At 43.1% G+C, this 15,021-nt stretch overlaps 1 protein-coding gene and 1 pseudogene across 2 annotated transcripts in view; one reads left to right on the top strand and one right to left on the bottom strand.

Annotated features, from left to right (window-relative positions):
* Positions 1–15,021, top strand: part of LOC137374922 (multiple epidermal growth factor-like domains protein 6) — a 355,699-nt gene that overhangs the window by 44,981 nt on the left and 295,697 nt on the right. The window lies entirely within an intron of this gene.
* Positions 2,294–2,402, bottom strand: LOC137375511 (U2 spliceosomal RNA; annotated as a pseudogene).

Here is a 15,021-nt window from a genome sequence, read left to right on the forward strand (position 1 = left end):
TGAGCTTCCACGTCCCTCTGCCAACCCGCTGGTCGCCCTGTAAGTGACAGTCGGCCAGTAAGAGGCAGTGGTCGGAGAAGAACACCGGCTTGACGTCGGTGGATCCGACCGTGACAGCACGGGACCCAAACAGGAAGTCAATCCTGGAACGGGCAGACCCGTCCGATCTTGACCATGTGTATCTGCGCTGCGCTCCGTCTGCAGGTTTGCTGAAGACGTCGTGCAGTTTGGCATCCTTAACTGTTTCTGCTAGGAATCTGGACGTAGCGTCCAGTTTGCTGTCGTCACTGCCGGATCGTCCAGCCGCATCGATGATGCAGTTGAAGTCACCGCCTAGGATGACCGGCCTGGACGTCGCCAGCAGCAGTGGGAGCTGCTGGAAGACGGTCAGCCGCTCGCTGCATTGTACCGGGGCGTACACGTTGATCAACCGGAGCGGAGCGTTGTTGTACATCACGTCTGCTACGAGGAGGCGGCCGCCCACCACCTCCTTAACTTCGGAGATGGTGAAGTTACCTCCCCGCAGCAGAATACCCAGGCCGGAGGAACGGCAGTCATTACCCCCCGACCAGATCGATGGCCCGTGGGACCACCATCGCGACCACTGCCTGTAGGTGCTGAGGTGTGGTATTCCACACTCCTGCAGAAACAGTAGGTCAGCTTTGACCTTGGCAAGGTAATCCAAGGTTGAAACACATCGCGTAGTAGATTTAATGCTACGCACATTAATGGAAGCAATTCTTACACCCATTTTTTTTTCTAAAAATTAGTTGTTGCTTCCCATACCATTTGTCCTCGCTAGTCCCAGTCCTTTGGGATGTTCCTGCATACCCATCGTGTGCGCAAGAAGTTTCACGTTGGTTGGGTTCAGAAACCCCTCCTGATTTTTGCTGCAGGGTTTGTGCCGCTCGGGTGACATCGGGGGGGTCTTGTAGGCAGAGAGCGTTGTGTTGTCCTCAGCTGCTTCCATCTGTTCCTCCTCGAAAACATCACAGCTCCCGGTCTCCCGGAGCTCAGGTGCGCCAGACGTGTCTTTGCTCCCGGTGTCCCGGAGCTGAGATGCGTTGGCCACGTCGTTACGTGTGGGGTATTGGGATTGGGGCACGCCGGGCCCATCACAGCTTCCAGTGCCCGGAGGCTGGGATGCTTTATCATCCATCTCGGAGTTCTGCCGCCTCTTTTGAAGGGGCTGTCGTTCCAGCATTTCCCCGTCCAGTGAAGAGGAGTTGTTGCAGTCTGATTCAGAAGAGAGCCTCCTCTTGCCACTGGTTTGGGTGGTGGCTTTGGGATGTTTTTTCTTTGTGGTTTTCCTCTGGACCACTTGCCACTGACCTGTTTGTCCATCTGCTGCCTCCTCCTCCATTGATTCTGTCTGTGGAGGAGGGGTTTCCGGGCGCTGGGTAGGTGCTGGGTCGTTGGTTTCAGCCGCCTCCCCTTCCTTCTCAGGTTGAAGTTCCTCACTGTGGAGAAGGTTGCTGGTCTCCTTTCGAACACCGGACGCCTTCGTCGAACCTTCTCCCGGCCTTTCCTTGGACCTTGCCGCCTGAGCATAGCTGAGGCAACGTTTGGGGCAGGTCTTGTAGAGATGGCCTGCCGCACCGCACAAGTTGCAACACTTAGTCTGCTTACAGTCCTTGGTCTGATGGCCTTCCTCCTTGCAGTTCTTGCAAACAACCGTGCTGCAGTTGGCTGCCATGTGACCAGATTTGCCACAGGTGCGGCAAACTCTGGGCTGCCCAGCGTAGACCAAGAAGCCTCGACTTCCCCCGATAGCGAAGCTGGAGGGAGGGTGGATGATGGCTCCACTGGGATCGACCTTCAAGGTCACCTTGACCTGCCGCTTGCTGGTCCAGATCCCAAAGGGGTCCTTGACATCAGTGCTGCTGCCGGCCACCTCGACGTACCTGGCGAGAAAGGTGAGTACATCCACCACCGGAACATGGGGGTTGTAGAGGTGAATCGTCACCACCCGGTCCCGTTGTGACGGAAGCGTGAAGAGCGGCTCCGCTGTGAGGATCGACAGTGGCGCAGGTCCCCTTTCTCCTTGAACGCCTTCAGGAACTTGATGCATCCCGCCACGTTCCGGAACGTCACGTCGAAGTATCCACTGCTGGGGAAATCCTGCAGGCAGAAGACATCCGTCGCTTGAAATCCGCAGCAATCGAAGAGAATTTTCTTGATGAAGAAAGTGCGATCGACCGGTGCATCTCCTTCCTTGTCCTTCACGACCACCCGAACGGTGTTGCGCACTCCCTGGCCCGAAGCTCGAAAATTGGTTATAGCCATTTTACTCAAAGCTTCCCCAGGATCAAAAGGCAATGATCATGGTCTCTTCTCAATCAAATAAGCACTGATAAGAACAGATACTACACTTGATCTTAGCCAAAAGGCCGAGAAGCCTGGATCATGATGTCTTATTGTAGTGAACTGCAAATGACAGTGTATGTGGCATGAGGCAGTATTGCAGTAATGTGCCATTCTCTAGGCTACCTTGCATGGTGAGCCTGAGTTTAGATCCTAAAACTTCCTTAGCCATTGAACTGCACCTTCTTTGGCCAATGCATAAAGCCATTGATAAAGTCACTTGCCTGGCCATGATTCACGTTGTGGAAAGATTCAAGCTCGTGAATGGGTAAAAATATATGAAAAGGATAGCTTACTGACAAAAAATAAATCAAATTAACAAGCATTTCAAGCACCAGACATTAGCATCTTCCTCACAGCCACCAAAGGAAGGGATGTCATGGACCAGTGAAAGGGTTAAGGTTGCATTGGTCATGTCAGAATTCTTCAGACTCCCTCTTTGCTGTAAAATGTGCCTTATTTTAATTGTAGTCGATTAGCTGTCAACCACATTGAATAGAATTCCTGTAATTGTCACTCCACTCTCTGGTACTAGTTAGTTCTTACCCAAGTCCTGGAACAGACAACATGACAGAGTGACCACTTAACAACACATTCAGGTTCTCATAATGGCCATCATTGTGTCAATCAATCCAAACATTTGAAATGTTCAAAACATTGCAAATCAAGTATTGTTAAAAATATGTCCAGCTGATGGTTGCTTTCCAGGAGTGGTATAGGTAAATATGAACTGTTCAGATGTTAATGGTGCCAAGTAGTGTGTGACTGATGGACAACATATGGAAATGGTAGAGAAATTTGAGATGTTGGAGAGGTGGGGACAGTTTGAGGAAACACAAAGGAAAACTGTTGAAAGAGGACTCATGAGCATCTTTCAACATGGCCACCAAACAGTTGTCCAGATAAGGAGAGAAATCTGGAAATCAGGGTCAGCAGGAGGTCAAGTGAGCAGGTGTTGAGGACTTAACCTCAGAAAGAGCCAAGATCAGATTCGACTTTTCAGCAAGAAACACTAAGTAAATATTGCTCACATACAAACAAACTAGCTCTCCTCCCCTACAGGGATCAATGCAGTAGATTTCAGATTGGGTGCAGGGTTTGCACATTTGAAAACATTTTTTCCATGAATATTTTTATTAAGTGGTTTAGTACAAACAAACATCTGGTGAATTATGAGTGTCAGATGTGACTGTTTCCCTTTCTTAAACATTACAAGAGCATTCCTTGTAAAATATGTTGTCACTTGGGTTCTGTGTAACAAAAAAATAAAAAGTTAAAGGCATTTATCAACAGTGTACACTTTGGAATCATAGTTATGAAGTGTTCTGTAAAAGAGATTTATGTGGAAACATGCTGTTTTATATTTACAACAACATGAGTGTTTAGGAATGCTTAGAGTTTACAGTGTAATATTTGCACTGACTAGACTGGGGGTGAAGTTTATTTATTTTTATTTTTTTTATTTAGAGATACAGCACTGAAACAGGCCCTTCGGCCCACCGTTTCTGTGCCGACCATCAACCACCCATTTATACTAATCCTACACTAATCCCATATTCCTACCACATCCCCACCTGTCCCTATATTCCCCTACCACCTACCTATACTAGGGGCAATTTATAATGGCCAATTTACCTATCAGCCTGCAAGTCTTTTGGTGGTGGGAGGAAACCGGAGTACCCGATGAAAACCCACGCAGACACAGGGAGAACTTGCAAACCCCACACAGGCAGTACCCAGAATTGAACCCAGGTTGCTGGAGCTGTGAGGCTGCGGTGCTAACCACTGCGCCGCCCATTTACTTAAATATTTATGGGGTGCACAATGTTAAAAAGATGTAACTGAGTTTGGTATATGTTTTTGCTTACCACTTCACACTCAACTTATTTTAATGAGAAATTTAAACACAATGCAGGGGAAGCAACTTCTGAAACTCCCTCGTGTTTAAGCTTATGGAAGGAGATGGAAATATGAAATAAGCTTAACTGACACCTCAGGATACCAGACAGCATAGTTTCTGGTCTATGGTGATCGGTCTTTGCTGAAGCTGCGAAGATGGTTGGGCTTACGACACTGACCTGAGGAACTCCTGCAGCAATGTCCTCAGCTAAGATGATTGGCCTCCGACAACCACAGCCATCCTCTTTTGTGCTAGGTTTGACTCCAGCCAGTAGAGAGATTTCCGCCCCCCCAAATCCCATTGACATACTTGGCCAAATGCTGCCTTGATGTCAAGGGCAGTCGCTCTCACCTAACCTCTGGAATTCAGCTCTTTTGTTCATGTTTGGACCAAGACTGTAATGAGGTCTGGAGCTGCGTGGTCCTGGCTGAACCAAACTGAACATCAGTGAACAGGTTATTGGTGAGTAGATGCCATTTGATAGTATGGTCAATGACACCTTCCACCACTTTGCTGATGATTGAGAGTAGACTGTCGCGGTTGTAATTGGCTGCTATTTGTGGACAGAACATATCTTGGCAATTTTCCACATTGTTGGGTAGATGCCAGTGTTGTAGCTGTACTGGAACAGCTTGGCTAGGGTCACGGCAAGTTCTGGAGCACATCTTCAGCAGTACAACCTCAATGTTGTCAGGACCCATAGACTTTGCTGTACCCAGTGTGCACAGCCATTTCTTGATATCTTGTGGAGTAAATCAAATTGGCTGAAGTCTTGCATCTGTTATGGTGGGGACCTCAGGAGGAGGCCGAGATGGATCATCCACTTGGCAATTCTGGCTGAAGATGATTGCAAATGCTTCAGCCTTGTCTTTTGCACTCATGTGCTGTGTTCCACCACCATTGAGGATGGGGAATTCATGGAACCTCCTCCTCCTGTTTAAATTTTAACCTCTGACCCAACCCGAGTACACCCACTTTTGGGTGTTAAAATTTACCCCAGAGTGTCTATTTGGGAACTGGGGTTGAGCATGCCAACCATTTGGTTTGAAGTTTAATACAAAATTCTGGCACAATCTTATTTACCCTGATCAGGAATCACATTAGCCTGAGCTCCTTCAGACTTACTTTGAATTTCCTATGCTATTCTTAAAACTGGACTTCAGAACAAGTTACTAATCATTATGAAAAGTGACCTATTACAACTGAGTGATTTTACTGGTTATATCACTGAACATTTACTTTGAAAATACTTTTTTGCATTGATGTCCATTCGTGCACTTTGGCGTTACTAAGTTTGTCAAGAGAGAGGAAGGCTTTTCCTATTTGGCTGTACTGCACCATGGGTATCTGAATTTTGACTACAAGATATAATTTAGATGCCTGTAGTGTATATCATCAAGCTGTATCATGTCATAGGAAATATCAAATATTGTCATTAGATGAATTGACACACTAGCCATTTGATCAGAACCTCAAACCACTGGCTTTTTGAGAATCCAAGCACCATCATGCCTAATAATGAAAAGCCTTGTTGATGTCTGAGTTTAATTTCATTCTGCAGTTCTTATATGTGCTACATCTCTTTAAGACCCAGTGTAGAGTTAAAACGTCCATTTGCCTCTCACTAAAAGGAAAATTATCTAGATAGATTCTTTTAAAATGCGCTATTGCTTCAGTCTGATGAGATTGTTGCATGTGATGGCGGAGAACCAGATTCCTTGCTAAGCAATAAAATTTAGAAGAATTCTTCAGTGTAAAGCCCAGAGTGGCTGATGCCTTTACTGCATTTCTGAGACAAAATGTCATGTCCTTGGCTTGCTTCTTTTAGACTCCCACCACCTACTATTAATTTACTCAAAGCAATGAGCAGCAAGAGGTCCTGGAAGGTAAGGCTGGACAAAGAGGCATCATGGTTTTAAGGAAATGTGGTGAATATTGTGATCTCAGGCAACAGAATATTTTCATATTGGTCCTGCACAGTGTTGGATACATGTGTTGCACTATAAAATTCAGGTTTCTTTTTTGAGTTCTTGACTTCATTCATATCACTGTGGCAAGACAATAAAAGGATGCTTTTCTTTGGAGGAAATGTTACAAAAGAGGCCCCGTCTGCCTGTCTGGGTGGATGTAATATAATCCCATGGTAAGATTTGAAGAAGAGCAACAAGTTCACCCACTATTCCAGCCAAAAATCCTCATTCCCCTTGTCCCCCAAAACAAATTAAATGACAATTTATCTCATTGATAGCAGTGACGATACTTCAAAAATAATTCATTGGCTGTGTACTGCTTTGAGATATTGTAAAATCATCTAAAGGAATACAAACTATTTGTTCCTCTTTCTTTCTTAATTATATCTTATTTTACGTTTCCTGAATACCAGGACCACTGTAACTGTTGCAGTCTTCCTGTGCACAAATTTAGAGCAGTGCAGCACTCAAAATTGAGATGGAATAATGTGGGAGTGCTGACTGCCAAGTTTGCATTCCATCAGCTTCAGCACTGAATTACATTGACCTGAATTAAACTCCTCTTCTACAACTATATTCTGTCCTGCATTAAGCAACCTTATTACTCCTTTCCAAGATAATTTAATAAGTTTCCATTGCCAGTGGGTGAGGCCCCCTGCCAACAGTGTTAACTCGTAAAATTGCCTCTCCTTCTCAGCAGTACACAATTATGTTTCACATTTATTTTATAATGAAGGAAAGTTGCACAAGTAAAGTAGTTCTTCAGTACCTCCATCATTTAGAAATATTTATTGTGTGAGAAATATTCTAAGAGAATGCCTATGGTATTCTGTTTGGAGTTTATTGCAATATTCTTATTGTTTTATCATTCAGTGAAACATGTCAATATTTAACAACTAGACCAATACACACAATTATATTGCCGATCTGCATCCATGGAAGTTAAGTATAAATTTCTCTTTTAAGTGCCTGTTGATTGTAGCTTGTGATTTAACATTGATCCTTTGTCTTATAACTGTGCCTTATCCTCCATAACCCATCCTCTGTTGTGCTATAGGCAACATGCTTTACTGTATAAAGGCAGCCTGAGATTAAAATCAATCTTCAGATACCTTTTGACTTCATTTTTAAAATGATCAAGAGTATTGAATATAATTCTATACTGCAGGAATTGTTTATACCAGGGATGGTTGATCTGTGGGCTGTGTGCTATCCTTTACCCATGTCTTCAAGGCTTGATTTGCATTTCTGGAGTGGAGGGAATGGAGCCAAGTCTGTCTTGCTTGGTCCTGCCATGAATTGTCTGGAACTCATACTCTGTTGAGGAAGCGGTGTTTTAAGCAGTTTAACAGGTCATCACCAGATGCGATGCACATAAGTACCAAATGCTTATGTCTTTCACATGCACTAGACTTCTATGTGTACAAGATGATCAACCCTGCAGTTCCACCAATTTCAATCTGATGTGCTATTATCATATTTTATAGCTTTTCATCTGTACAGAAGCAAATGTATGGATTCATTAGTGATTAGATCTTATTGGTCAAGCATTGTGTATGTCTGAGTAGAAAGAACAGAAGGTTCCTGTTTGGTGAATTTAATGACTTTGTGGTTTCCCCTAATATATTTATTGAGGTATAAAAAACTCAAGCAACCCCTTGCTATTTGCACCTATCGTGAAGCAAAATGCAAGGTTCACCCAAAATTTCCAATACTCAGTTTGGCATCGCAACTTCATGGAAAGGGCTTGATGTGCCCAGTGCCTCATTGTAAGGAAGCTACTATAAAAGTGATCTAGTAGATTATATAACCAGTCATTACAAGGTAGAGTTCAAATGATATTGATAGTTTGAATGTCATTCCTGAAGTTGTTGGCATCCTTTGGATGCCTTGGTGGGATCAAAGCCTTGTGACATGCATGTGTATATGTTAGCTGTTGCTCATTTGGCAGCACTCTTACTTCTTAGCCACAAGATTTTGGGTTCAAGTCCTACTCCAGGACTTGAGCACAAAAATCAAGGCTGACATTCCAGTGCAGTACTGAAGGTTACACTATTGTCGGTGCTGTCTTTCTGATGAGATGTTAAACTGAGGCCCTGCCCTCTCGGGTGGGTGTAAAAGATCTCATGGCATTATTTCAAAGAACAGTGGAGTTTTCCCCAGTGCCCTGACCAATATTTATCCCTCAATCGACATCACAAAAATATTATCTGGTCATTATCACATTGCTGTTTGTGGGAGCTTGCTGTACGCAAATTGGCTAGTGCATTTCCCACAGTACAACAGTGACTACACTTTAAAAGTACTTAGTTGACTGTAAAGCGCTTTGAGACATCCAGTGATCATGAAAAATGCGATATAAATGCAAGTCTTTTTTCTTCTATAGAACTGCTGTTAATGTATGTGCTTATCCCACCATTCCAAAATCTACCTTATGGTTTTTATGTGTTTGAAGAGCAATGCTGAGTGAGAGTCTGAGAGCCTGCCAGCACTTTGATGAATCGCATAATTCCTGAGAGTTTTTACTATATTTCACTACTTCTGCTCTTGACCCCACGAGCTGTTCTGTGGGTTCACTCTGTCCAGCAAGCACTAGAAACAGCTGTTTGTAATTACCAGTTAGCAACATATTGTTTAGAGCAGTCACAAAGGAACGAGGTTAAATTCAACATGTTAGTGTTGGGAGTATGCACGTTGATTGTCGGAATGAGAGTCAAATCACATTCTTTGCATCCAAGTTTATGTATCTACCTTTGGTTTAGCAATTCACATTTGATTGATGCTTTCTGTCATTCAGGAAAAAGTATACATTACATTCTATGAAGTCACTTTTTTTAGTGTACCTTTTTGTCACATGGTACAAAAGACTACATTGGTACATTGGACTTGGCTGTACAGTTGAGACCGATGACATGCTTTTAAGAGTCAGGATAATTTGACAACATCTCTGGGATTTTGACAGCATTTGGGGTGTGTTATTGAAGGCCTTGCCTATATGACGAGGGATTTTGCTGGGTTGGAACTATAATCATATGGAAGAAAATCCTGTTGAACCAGTGGGTGCATTCGGAACTTTGTTGAAATGAGGCTTTCAAATCATTCACTGTAACTTCCCGCTTGCAGAACCACAGTGCAAATCTTGGGAATAAATCCCTTTGTCTTTGAAAATGCAATGATGAGGAGAAATAGTTCTGTATTAAAGGTGACACTTTTATATTATTCTGTTTACTTGATGAAGACAGTGTGGCTGGTGTGAAGCATAACTGATGAGATGTCTTCCTCCCCTCAGCTTCATCATGTCATTTTTATGAGGTTAATTCTTTAAACATATGGGAACACTTATTTGTGACAGCTGATTTGTAATGTGTAGTGATCTCAGAGTACAGTCCCCCTCCAAATTGAATTAGGTCATACAGGTGTTAAGTGTAGGCTGGTACAGTAAAGGGTCGTTTTGATTGTAACTGCAAATTACATCAGTTTGCTATTTTTTAACGTCTAACCAGACCTTTTATTTTGAAAAATGCTTACAATTCAATGGATATTTTGGACCGAACAATGTTGGTAAAATTTTTTGGTTGTGTCATTGTCTTCCAATGTCAAGTAAGTTCACTTTTTATGTAATCAGCTCCTGATCACTCTATTGATGCCAAATCACAATTTTGCAAGAGGACCAATTCATTTTGTGTTTGTGTTAGGACTTGTCTTGAGAATGAATGCTTGGTGTGGACAGGAGGTTAACAGATTGAGATGATCCATTCGTTTTGTATCTTTGTTCTTATGAACAAAGGTGTGGAATCATAGATATTAAAGCAAAAAGGTGGGCTATTTGGTCCATCACACCTGTACAAGTGATAGATCTTCAACTGGAACTGTCTACTCTCATGCCATTTCCCTCTCCTTTCCCAATATATCTTTATATTTAAATAACAATCCAATTCCCTTTGAAATGAACTTATAGGCCTGAATATTAAACCTCCTGCAATGTGGGGGAATAAGTCAGTGGGGTTAAAAATTTTTTAAAAGGGAACATGTTCCCAACCTGCCACATACTGGTTTAGGAGTGTGCAAGTGCCTTCATCATTCCCCACTAACATATTTACATTTAACTGTTGCTGTGTGGGATTCCCAGGGCTCAAGAAACACAGCAGTGAAAAGGAAGTGAGAGCTGCTGGCTCCAGAAGGTAACAGCCTTTTATAGAATTCCCTGGGGAGCAGGAGGAGCAGGAATTATCGGTCACCCCTCCCCTGCTTAAAAGAAAAGAATTGTGAAAGATGTCATATTCCATATCCAACCAAATTACTTGTGCCAAATAAGAGGCAAACTCACAGGATATCTTCTACAGGTTTATATCCTGCTTGGGTCAATGTTCACTTATTGAATTCCCATGACCTTCACATCTGCAAACCAGCTATTGAATGATGTATTTTGTTTCATTTTCTGGTTTATTACTGATGAAGGGTTCAATCTCACTTCATTTATCCCAGTTCTCTCTACAGAAAGCAGAGAATTCCAATATAACAAACCCTTTCCTATTTACTTGCTCTGTATTGAATTCCGATATACCAAACTCCTTCTGTTTCATTCACATTGTATGACACTCCAATATATGGAAGTTTTCCCCATTTACTTGCTTTCTATAGGATTCTAACTGACCAAATCACCTTCTATTCTTTCTGCATGTGCTCGTACCAAATATAATATGACCATAAATGTGTAAATTATGTCACTACCTTTTGGGAGAATAATTTTGAAATATTGTCTGATGCACCACATGCTCTTGTTCTGTGTTTATCTACCATCTATGCAATTACAGTATGTAAGTGTGTTTTTCAGTTCCGGTGGGTGGGGTGGATCTGGGTTCCCTATCACAATAACTTGCCTGGACCCAGTAGAGCAGCAGTCATTGTGCCCTGTAGCATATTTCAACATTTCAATCAAGGCCAAGCTATGAACATACATGTCATTCCTGCTCAGGTATTTGTCAGGTCCTTTTTGATGGATTATATCAATGGTCTCATTTGCTTCTGCTAGAAATTTGTTCTGCTTATTTGGCTGTGGGGCAGAAAAGGTTTATTTTTCTAACATCTAGCCTCTGTTGAGCCTTGTTAATTTTAATCCTGTGTCCTGTAGTTTTGAAATTATATTGTAGTTCAAATCAAATAGTTTCCTCTCATCTTTTTATGAACCTGGATCATGTTTCTGTTCAATCTTCGTTTCAATAGAATGAAGATCAGGTGGGTATATAAATAGCGCATTCATGTTCAATGGACAGTTTTGTGCTGCTGGTGTGAATGCATGTGAAACTTGGTTGAGACTGCTGAACTTCATTGCCTATGGATTCTTTCCCCTTTTCTCTTTTCCCGCTCTCTCCTTTCTCTCATTTTCCTTTCTTCCTCCATTTTTCTTTTCCTACTTCTCCCTTTCGGCTTTCCCTCCTCTTCTCTCCTTTCTCCCTCTCTTTCCTGCTCCATCTTTCTCATTCACTTTCTTTCCTCCAATTAATCCCTCTCCCCTCTCTTTCCTCCTCTCGCTCTTTCCTCCCCTTTCTCTCTCTCTCTACTTTCTCTCCCCTCTCTCTGCAACCCCTTTTTTACTCCACATTTGCTGCCTTGGTTCAATTATTTCCCCCCACGCACCCCGCCCCCACTACCACCACCGGCCGCACATCACCACCCCACCTCCACCTCTCTCCCCTCACCCCAGAGTCCTGCACAAGGTAAGTACTGCCGTTGGTCTTGTCTTCTTGTATGTAATACATTGGGAGGTTGACTATATGCTGTAAAATGATAAAGACAAATGCAGGGGAGCTGGAAGTTGAGAGTAGGACAAAATAGTCGTTGATAGATGACCAGAATTGATATTACTTGTGGCCCTTATTGGTACAGAAGCTGTATAAATACCAAATGCCTTCCATTAAGACTGTTTGCTGTTGTGATATCCAAGCATCACTGTTAACCTATGCACAACTTGCACTATAAATGTTGTTGGGATCATATGTTAATAGGTTGCATTGTTTTCTTTGACTGTATTCATGACCTAGTACTGAGCTCTACACAGATCAAAGTTACATTGATTGGCCTAAGCAATGTACTACATTACAGTAATGGGTCACACCTCTTCATTGTCCCTTGGGGTTGTTTCTATTCTAGCCCAGATTTTGTAGGGAGATTCAAAGAGTCCAGAGTGAGACAAGGTACTGTCCCTGCTCTCACACTACTCTCAATGAGCAGTTATAAACCAATGCTGTCAAGGCAGAGGATGCAGTTTGTTAAGTGATGCTGGATTGAAAAAGGGTAAATGGTTACAATTTTAAAATAGGAATGTTTCTTTTACTTTGCCATCCTGAGCCTAGTTTATAATAATATGCAGTTTTTGTCTGTCTGGTTGGGTGTTGATCCAGTGATATTTTGCACCTGAGGGATGACAGTTGCCTCAATAGATATTGTACCATTTTACTGCAACACTAAGGTAACATGTGTACTGAGTGTAACAAACTCTCCCATCTGATTTTCTCTCTCCCAGCCCCCTTTCTTCCCCATTCTAACACCTCCAACCCCCGCTATGTGAGCAGCAAGGCTCGGAACTATGTCTGTCCACATGCTCTTTGACACCCTCCCCTCAAAAAAGAACCTAATTTTCTATGAGCTTTAGTTAGCGGTTGCTGCTTTGAGGCGTAGCTGCTCCGATGTGGTGTCAACTGGAGCTACCAACGGTTGGTGGCAGTGGCACGGTGGGGGAGGGGGGGGGTGGGGGAGGCCGGTGGTGCGGTGTTGGTGGAGAACAGAAGATAAGGGGAGCCCAACACCAAAGTTATTCTGGCGGAGAGATGGGAGGGGGTGGGGAACGGCATGGGGAGAATGCCATGGGAAGGAGTGGAAAGTCATGGGGGGGGGTGGGGGGGGTTGATAGGAATGCCGGGGGTGGGGGGGAACAACATGGGATGGTAGGGAAATGGAAAGGGAATGCCTGACAGGGTGGGGACAGCATGGGAAGGTGTTTTGTGGGGGAATTGGGGTGAAGGCATGGGAGGAGGGGGGTCAGCATGGTTGGGGGGAGGAATGACATAGGAGGGGGGGCATATGGGGGACAGCATGAGGAGTGATGGGATGGCATTGGGAGGAATGCATGGGGAGGTCTGGAATGGGGGATGGGGTTGTATGGTATGGGAGGGATGGAATGGGCAATGGAGATGGCACAGGAAGAAGCGGTTGGATGGGGATGGCATGTAGGTGATATAAGAGGGATGAAAGAAATGGGATGGGTATGGCATGAGAGGGCTGGCATGGGAAGAATGGAATGGTATCAGATGGGGATTTAAAGAAGTGCTGTTGTGATAAAGATGCTAATTTCACCACAAATGTTTTGCAGATCTCTGCTAGTTTAAAATAATTCTCATTAAGGTTAGATTATCTTTCTAGCCCTACTTAACACAACTTCTTCCTTCCCAACCTCTCCTACCACCCAATTGTTACAGTTTTATTGCTAATATCTGTACATTGTTACATAGTTACATCAGAGCATATATAATTTGATATCCTTTCCAGCTGTTTGTATTTATCACACCTACTTCACGGCAATCTGTATCAATTTGATTGTGTTTCCACTCATGAGGTGATGAATGCCTGCATTAAAATAGTCTTGTCGCCCACCTGGCAACAATTAGCCTACAATGTTACGTCTACTAATGTTCTGTTGAGACAAGAATACAATACATCTTAACAGGATATTGCATCTTGAGGAAAGTGTGTTTATTAGCTAATAAGGTGGAAGAAATTTTCCAAAATTGCATCAGTGTGTTTGAACTCAAAAGGGTGGGGGGACAAAGTTGATGAAAATTGGTCATTACTTTGTTCACCTGCACCGGTGACCCTGCCTGACATTTAGTCGATGTTACAGTGTTTTACTGCCAATAAATGGGAAAATACTACCGCGATAAGATTATGAGTTTAATGTATGAATCTATACAGTGAAACTTGTTATCACAAACATTTTGTCCCAGCCAGACTCCATTCTGTTTGGTCTGCACATAATCTGATGCACTGTTATAAATCATATAGGAGCTTAAACTTTGAAGAGCTTGTTTAGCTCACAGAGTTTGTTGTAACAAGGTTCTTTTGAAATAATAGAATGGCACAGAAAGACAGAAAGGATATATTAGAGCTATAATGTGTGATTGATGTACTTAAGAACTGTGGAGAACTCTTTCAATAAACATAAGAGGGGTTGTGTTCTGAACACATGCCTAAATTTCCGATATGTGCCTTTGATGAAGGAGGGTTCCTGCTACAATGCAAACTCACAAATGACCCCCATATTTAGTTCCTGTTAAATTGTCAGGACTTCTGGCGAGATGTATTTTGGAGGGGAAGATTGCTGTTACACATGAATGCAAAGAATCATACAATGGTTACAGCACAGAAGGAGGCCATTTGGCTCATCCTGTTTATTGTCAGTTCTCTGCAAAAGCAACTCAGCTAGACCCACTCCCCATAACCCTGCAAATATTTTCTTTTCAGATAATTATCCAATTCCCTTTTGGAAGCAATGATTGAATTTACCTCCACCACACTCTCAGGCAGTGCATTCCAGATCTTAACGACTTGTTGTGTAAAAGTGTTTTTCCACATGTCACCATTCGTTCTTTTGCGAATCACCTTAGTGTTGGTGTCCTCTGGTTCTTGACCCCTCTGCCAACAGGAACAGTCTCTCCCTATCTACTCTGTCCAGACCCCCTCATGATTTTGAACACCTCATTCAAGTCTTCTCTTCATTAAGGTAAACAACTC

This window comes from Heterodontus francisci, chromosome 11 (assembly GCF_036365525.1).
Source record: "Heterodontus francisci isolate sHetFra1 chromosome 11, sHetFra1.hap1, whole genome shotgun sequence".
Taxonomy (NCBI): Eukaryota; Metazoa; Chordata; class Chondrichthyes; order Heterodontiformes; family Heterodontidae; genus Heterodontus; species Heterodontus francisci.